The sequence below is a fragment of the Protomyctophum bolini genome (genome assembly GCF_963924005.1).
Source record: "Protomyctophum bolini genome assembly, chromosome: 19".
NCBI lineage: Eukaryota > Metazoa > Chordata > Actinopteri > Myctophiformes > Myctophidae > Protomyctophum > Protomyctophum bolini.
In genome coordinates, this window is record NC_137880.1 from 18,139,508 (window position 1) to 18,146,152 (window position 6,645).

General features: G+C 39.0%; 1 long non-coding RNA gene across 1 annotated transcript; it reads right to left on the reverse strand.

The window, feature by feature from the left end:
- Nucleotides 1-519: 519 nt before the first annotated feature.
- Nucleotides 520-2,225, reverse strand: LOC308334168. Its single transcript, XR_013965855.1, has 3 exons — nucleotides 2,131-2,225; nucleotides 1,020-1,127; nucleotides 520-697 (listed from the first exon to the last, which is right to left on the reverse strand). It is a non-coding gene; the product is annotated as an uncharacterized lncRNA (long non-coding RNA).
- Nucleotides 2,226-6,645: the final 4,420 nt, after the last annotated feature.

The following is a 6,645-nucleotide window of genomic DNA, read 5'->3' on the forward strand; positions in this document are numbered from 1 at the left end:
GCATTGTTTTTATGCAGTCTGAACAGCAAAAACAGATTTTAATCACATTCCTCAGCCACTCCATTTCAATCCACTAAGTAGTAATTAACCAATCATTAAGCCATATTTCAAATATAGTGGAAATAAGATCTACAGTACAAGCTCACAATGTGTTGCGATGCATTTGTGAGCTTGTAGATCAGAAATATTTTAAGTCAAAATTGTAAAACAGCAATGTATTGATAATAAACTAAAAATTTACTTTGTAATTTGTGCTGTTAAATTCTTACTGTTTAAACATTTGCTCCAGTACTCAAGTAGGCCTACACATTTGTTTGACAAACAACTTTCACTTGTAGTAGTCAAATTTAACCAGGAGTAATATTTTGACTGTACTGCCGTTGAGAACTTTGTCCAACGCTGGTTATACTGCCAAGAAACATTGTGAAATAATCTACCAAACACAAATGTCATACACACTATTTATTTGACTAGAAACAAAATTGTACTAGAAACATGTGATTGACTCAAAGTAAGAAAAATAATACACAGTTTATTTACACTATACAATAATAATAAAATGAATATAGGCTATTATAAAGACACTATTTACAATGATAATTGATCGAGTGGGAATTTTGGGAAAACAGCACTTCCAGATGCTCCATGTCCAGCTCCAACCCAGGTCTGCTGACTGCACAGCTCTCACCTCCTAGTTCTGGAAGGAAGGGAAAACATGTCAGCTAAAAACAAAGGACTCCACAATTGTACTTTGAAGTGCAATACTTATCGACCTACTGTAATCTTTCTATTAATTTACCAATCTGTGTGTGTGTGTGTGTGTGTGTGTGTGTGAATGAGTGCGTGCGTGTGCGCACAGGCTCTAAGCCAGGGGTCTTCTAGGCAATGATACAGAAAGTAGGCAAAAGCCATACAATGGAAGAATGAGACATGGTACATGTCCTTTAATGCCAGGAACACAGGAAGACGATGGCTGCTCTAACAGAATGACACAATGTAACTTAAGTACTATTACTTGCCCTGCTCTGGAACGCTCTGGGGGCGTTGTTCCTCTGGAGTGCTCTGGGGGCGTCCATGGGCGCTTCAATCAGGATGGCAAAATGTGGTTTCCTCATGGGCTCTGGAACCTTATGTGGGAGAAAATGGAATAGTTTGTAACTTGAACTTGGAACAAATTTTCAGAAACTGAACTGCTAGAAAATCCTTGTTCTGTTCTACAGGTGCATTTTTTTATGTCTTTGCTTACAGTTTTGTTGAAAGTGAAGTATGGCCAGCAAGGTGCTAAACAAGGTCTCCGGACTGACTAAGTTTCTAGCTCGAACAGCAAGATACATGGATAGGGAGACAAAATGAGTGGTGGCCAACTCCCTTATCCAGTGCCACTTTAAAGTGGCACTGGACCACAGTAAAGTGGGCAAAGGCTCATTCATTTATATAGGAGCCACACAGTGGAATAGCCTGTGTTAAATCCAGTGTTAAACTGACCTCCAATTTGAGGACATAAAACTAAGACAAAAAAAATGGCTACTGGAAAAGGTTCCCCTATAAGGGGTCATCTTAGAGACTTAGAGGGATGGATAGGGATGTATTTGTGATGTATTTTAAAGTATTGTTCAGTGTGAGAGGACCCCAGTGGAAATAAGTCTTTGGACTTTACTGTGTAATCCTTGAATCGCTGATTATAATGTTGTATTATGATTGCTTTTCTAAATAAATCAAATCAAATCAAAGGCCAAATGTTTAACAAAAATGAGCATGAACGAGAGGCTGTGTCAGCGTAACTAAAACTAACATTGTTCAGCCCCCTAGGCTATGCATCACAAGAAAGGTGTCAGGACAAAATCACTTAAACAAATGACTAAAATGATTGATATATATGGAAACAGATTATATTAAAAGCTTTGGACAAGAGTCAAATGTATGGTGGAGGTATAGTGATCATTATACATTCATATAAAAAGGCAAAGCTTAACATAAACCAGGCTAAATATACAAGAGGAAAATCGCTAGCATTATTAGCATTCGTTAGCTTCCATTTCCAACTAACGTAGACATTTTCATAACAGTAAAATGCAAAAGACCGATAACATTAGCAAGACAGGATCATCGCAAAGCCATAAATACCATTACCTTATAATGTACCGGTCGAAATTAAATATTGTAGCCGTAGATCAGAAGAGGTCCATAGAAACTCAATGGAGAATTAAATATTATCCCCTACAAAGTCTAAACCGGAAGAGTAACTGACGTCACGTGAATAGGGTCTATGGGCCAAAGAGCTCGTGGCAGCTGTGACTCCACGAGCATGATGACTGCGGCTTGTTCGGAAGCTTCACAAAACACATATAGGGACCTGGTGGCGGGACTGGTCAATATCTGTGTGATGTATGACCTATAATGGTAAATGGTGCATTTATATATCGCTTTTATCTAAATCGCTTTACATAGATTGTACATTACATTACCCTTTTTTTTTTTTGTCACTGTCACTTTGTGACACTGCCAAAAAAGGTGCTATATAAATAAAGTTTATTATATTATTATTATAAAAACAAAGGTTTCTCTGTGACCTGGAAACCGAGTGACCATCTACAGCCATCTAGTGGTTATTCAGAGGTACATCACTTTAATCTCTATTTTCTGGGAAAGTGACCACCACCACCAGTACGTGCTCGCGCGCGCGTCAGTGTGCGTGCGAGATGGGAACACGTCATAATTATGCGACACGGCGTCTGTTGCTTGCAGAGTTCTGAAGGACGCAAATATCAGCATGGATTACAGGAGTGCTTTAACTTACTCTAACAAGTACTGTACTTTTAGGCAGACATAGAATAGTACACCAATAGACAACAAACAAACAACTAGTAGCAGTAGCAGTTTTTGTATTGACTTAATTGTGCTTTCGTGTGAAATGTACCCATTCTACATGAATTACTTAATACAATGTTCAATCAAACCTTTATGGTGTGGTGATGTTGTGCTTTTTCTCTTGGCCACATGATGTCACCAGAGCACTTGTGTTCACTGTCAACCAAGCGTTACTTATGTCCTTCAAGACAGACAGTGATGTGACAATTAACAAGGAATAAAGAAAGTGGCAAATATTTTAAAAATTGATTTAAGATGACTTCTGCTTCAGAAAAGAGATAATGCCATATCATATGCATCACAGTCATATGCATACTGTGCAATTATCCAAATATTTTCAAGATTTCTTAAGGACTGAACATGGATCAGAAACAAAACTGTACCATGTGCTTACGGTGTATGCAAAGACAATTTTAAACTGGTAAAGGTAACAACTGATGACGAGGTACTCTGCAAGTAGTGCTTTGCAATCCAACAAGCTCACTGGGCTGGCCAGAGAGCCATCTCCATAGCTCCGTCATCACCCACATAATAAACCTCTTCATCAAACAGGGACAGGGACAGGTCCCTCAAGATTTCAACAAACACCTTGAAGACCCTGGCAGGAGCCCTCTTCATACAAGGTTTCTTCGACTATGCATGCACCTCTTGGTACGTACCACAGCACCTCAAACGCCCTTAAAACAAGGCTCCAGGTTTCTCAAAATAAACAAACTACTTGGTCTTGGAAGAACCCACCTCACCCCTGCCCATTTTGATAGACTGCAATGGCTTTAGGGTTGACTTAACTACAGAGTACAGCATCTTGCAATGGGCCTGGTCTACAAGATTCGCTACACCACCAAGATACCCATGTACCTGTCAAATACTTCCTTTATGTCAATAAATCCACAATCACAACACCAGAGGGAGTTCAACAAACTACGTGCAACCCAGATTCATGCAACCCAGATTCGGCTCAAACAAGGGATTCGTCATTCAATTAATTTCGCTCCTATGTCACTGAAATGTGGAACGCCCTACCAACAGCCATTAAGAAATGTGAATCCTTAGACTCCTTCAAACCCGCTCTCAAAAAGGACGGCTGCAATTCTAATCTGACCCCTGTAAAAAATGTCAAAGCCCCCCCCCCCCCTTTTCCCCCATACTGTACTTGTTTTCCCTTTTATACTTTCTTTAACTGTATATATGATGATTTCCTGTTTTTCATATTGTATAGTTTGTACGTCTTTAAATGGAGAACTCTTGATGTAATCAATTCATTAGTAGGCCTACTTTTCATGGTTTCATAGCAGTTTTTGTATTGACTTGTGCTTTCGTTTGAAATGTACCCAATCTGCATACTGTGAATACAATTTTCAATCAATCAATCAAACCAGTGTTGGAAAAGTTACTCAAAAACGGTAAAAATAATTATATTATCTGATAGTTCACACGTACAGACAAGTGCGCATCATTTCCGTATCCGCTCTAGAGTCTAGATCTAGACCGGATCAGTCCTGCAAAGCAACTCGATCGCAAATCAGTCTACCATTGATTGATTGATTGAATACTATATTAGTCAGAAATGTAAACAGTACAGAGTACAGTCAAACACTTAGTCTTAAAGGATAGCACCGAAACAAAGTCCTTGCGGTCATGACATGAAAAATAACAACAAGATTCAAATCATCACAAAGACCATTCATAATAAACACTCAAGCCCCACAGTATCACCAACTAAGGCTCGTGAAAATAGTAACGAGTTACTTTTGGAAAATAGTAACATATTAGTAGGCTAATATTAAGCTATTACTCAAAATATTAAGTACCGGTAATTAGTTATTTTACTATATTATATTACTATGGAAAGTTTTATTACTTTAAGTAATAAGTTACATTAGTTACTTTCCAACGCTGGTGCTTACAGAGCCAATCAACAAAATACACCTATGCCTCTCTTCACAGTATAGTAGGCTACCTGCTTCTGCGTGATTTGCTAATCTTTCTGGATACAATAATACTTAAGCACATGATATTGTTACTGTCATGAGATTGGACAAGATGTGTCAAGTAAGCATGTGTTCAAGATATCTTTTATAGGATAGCAGATTGACGAGGGAGACCAGTACAGGCAAGCTGAGAGCTGGCATCAGCCACGGACAGTTCTGGCAAACAAACTGGGTGAACTGCTGGGCCTGTGATGTTACTCCTACAAGTTTGAGGGATTTTACGAGCTGGAGAGGCCTCAGCAGTATGTATGAAGACAGACGCGATCCCGTTTCCATCCTGAAACACCCTCTTAAGCACACACATCTCACACGCACACACGGACACGCACACAGAAACTACACAGTCAGGTACACACAATCACAGGTATATGTACACAGATGCAAGAGATCCTCAAGGGCGGACATGCAGATGTTTCAAAATGTTTGCTGATTCAGGGCAAAGTGCATAATACTTCCATCCTTGTGGTCTACATGGAAACATTCACTCTCTAAGCCCCTGACTCAAAACATATATCACAGCATATTTGCATATTTGTCCTACAGTATAAGTCACTCCAGCAGGCCTGTGAGCCTTATTCTAAGAATCCTTGTGACATATCACACTCACTTCCGCTTATTTCAGGCAAGTTGCCTGCTGTCCCAGTTATGAAAGAGATGAGGCAAGCTGCTCAAAACATTGTCCTTGCATCTCCTCCTCTCCTGGAAGATTCATTTATTCATTCATTCCCTTTACTTCATTTGCAAACGACACTGATTTTTATATCAGATCTTTTAATTGTGGACTTTAAGCATGGACATGAAATTGTATTCTCTTTTTTTATATACCCACTGCTATTGCGGAATATGTTTACACCGGCAGGCGCCTTCCGTGGTGCCTCTTATCTGTCTTCTTTTTAATTATGCACCTTATGTATTGGACTTTGTATATTTGATTTGACTGTGCCTTCCGGTTATTTGACTTGTTCTGTGTTCCTTACCTCTCTATCCTCTCTTCCATAATCTATCTATATTCATGTAACTGCAATGTTGAGAACTCACACGTGAGAACTGATGATAAATTAGATTTTGATTTTGACAAATTGACCTGAATTCCCCTCTTCTGTTGCTCTTTTCTCTTCTTCTAACCATAAGGAGCCATTGATTTAAATGGTGAACTTGTTATGTTTCCAACTACTAAATTTAGAGTAAGTTAAAGGAGAATTCCATACTAAAAGGCTTTCTTACCTTTCTTTGTAGTTGTTACGTCCCCACCAAAGAGGTCCAGGTGTTATTTTGTGCAAAAGCTCCTTATTGGCTATTTCCCCTACCATAAGCCCTAAATGAATTGCATTGAATTGAATGGGAATTGAATGGGGCTATGGGGTGTTGTGCTAATTCGCTTATTTCCATCGCTCAAAAAATACTTGGGATATTCCATTTTGATGGAAATAAGCAAATTAACACAACACCCCATAGCCCCATTCAATTCCCATTCAATTCAATGCAATTCATTGAGGGCTTATGGTGAAATAGCCAATAAGGAGGTTTTGCACAAAAAAACACCTGGACCTATTTGGTGGGGACATAACGACTACAAAGAAAGGCAAGAAAGCCTTCTAGCATGGAATTCTCCTTTAATATGGACCATTAGGGAAGTAGTCATGAAAGATGACTTGAGGAGGTATGGTAACATAACAGGAATATAACATAGTCCTTCCTTAAATTCACACACAACCTCCCGTTCATATTGGCCTGACCTTTCACAGTGAAAACACATTCAGATTGAGTGCCAGCATTATGCGTATGA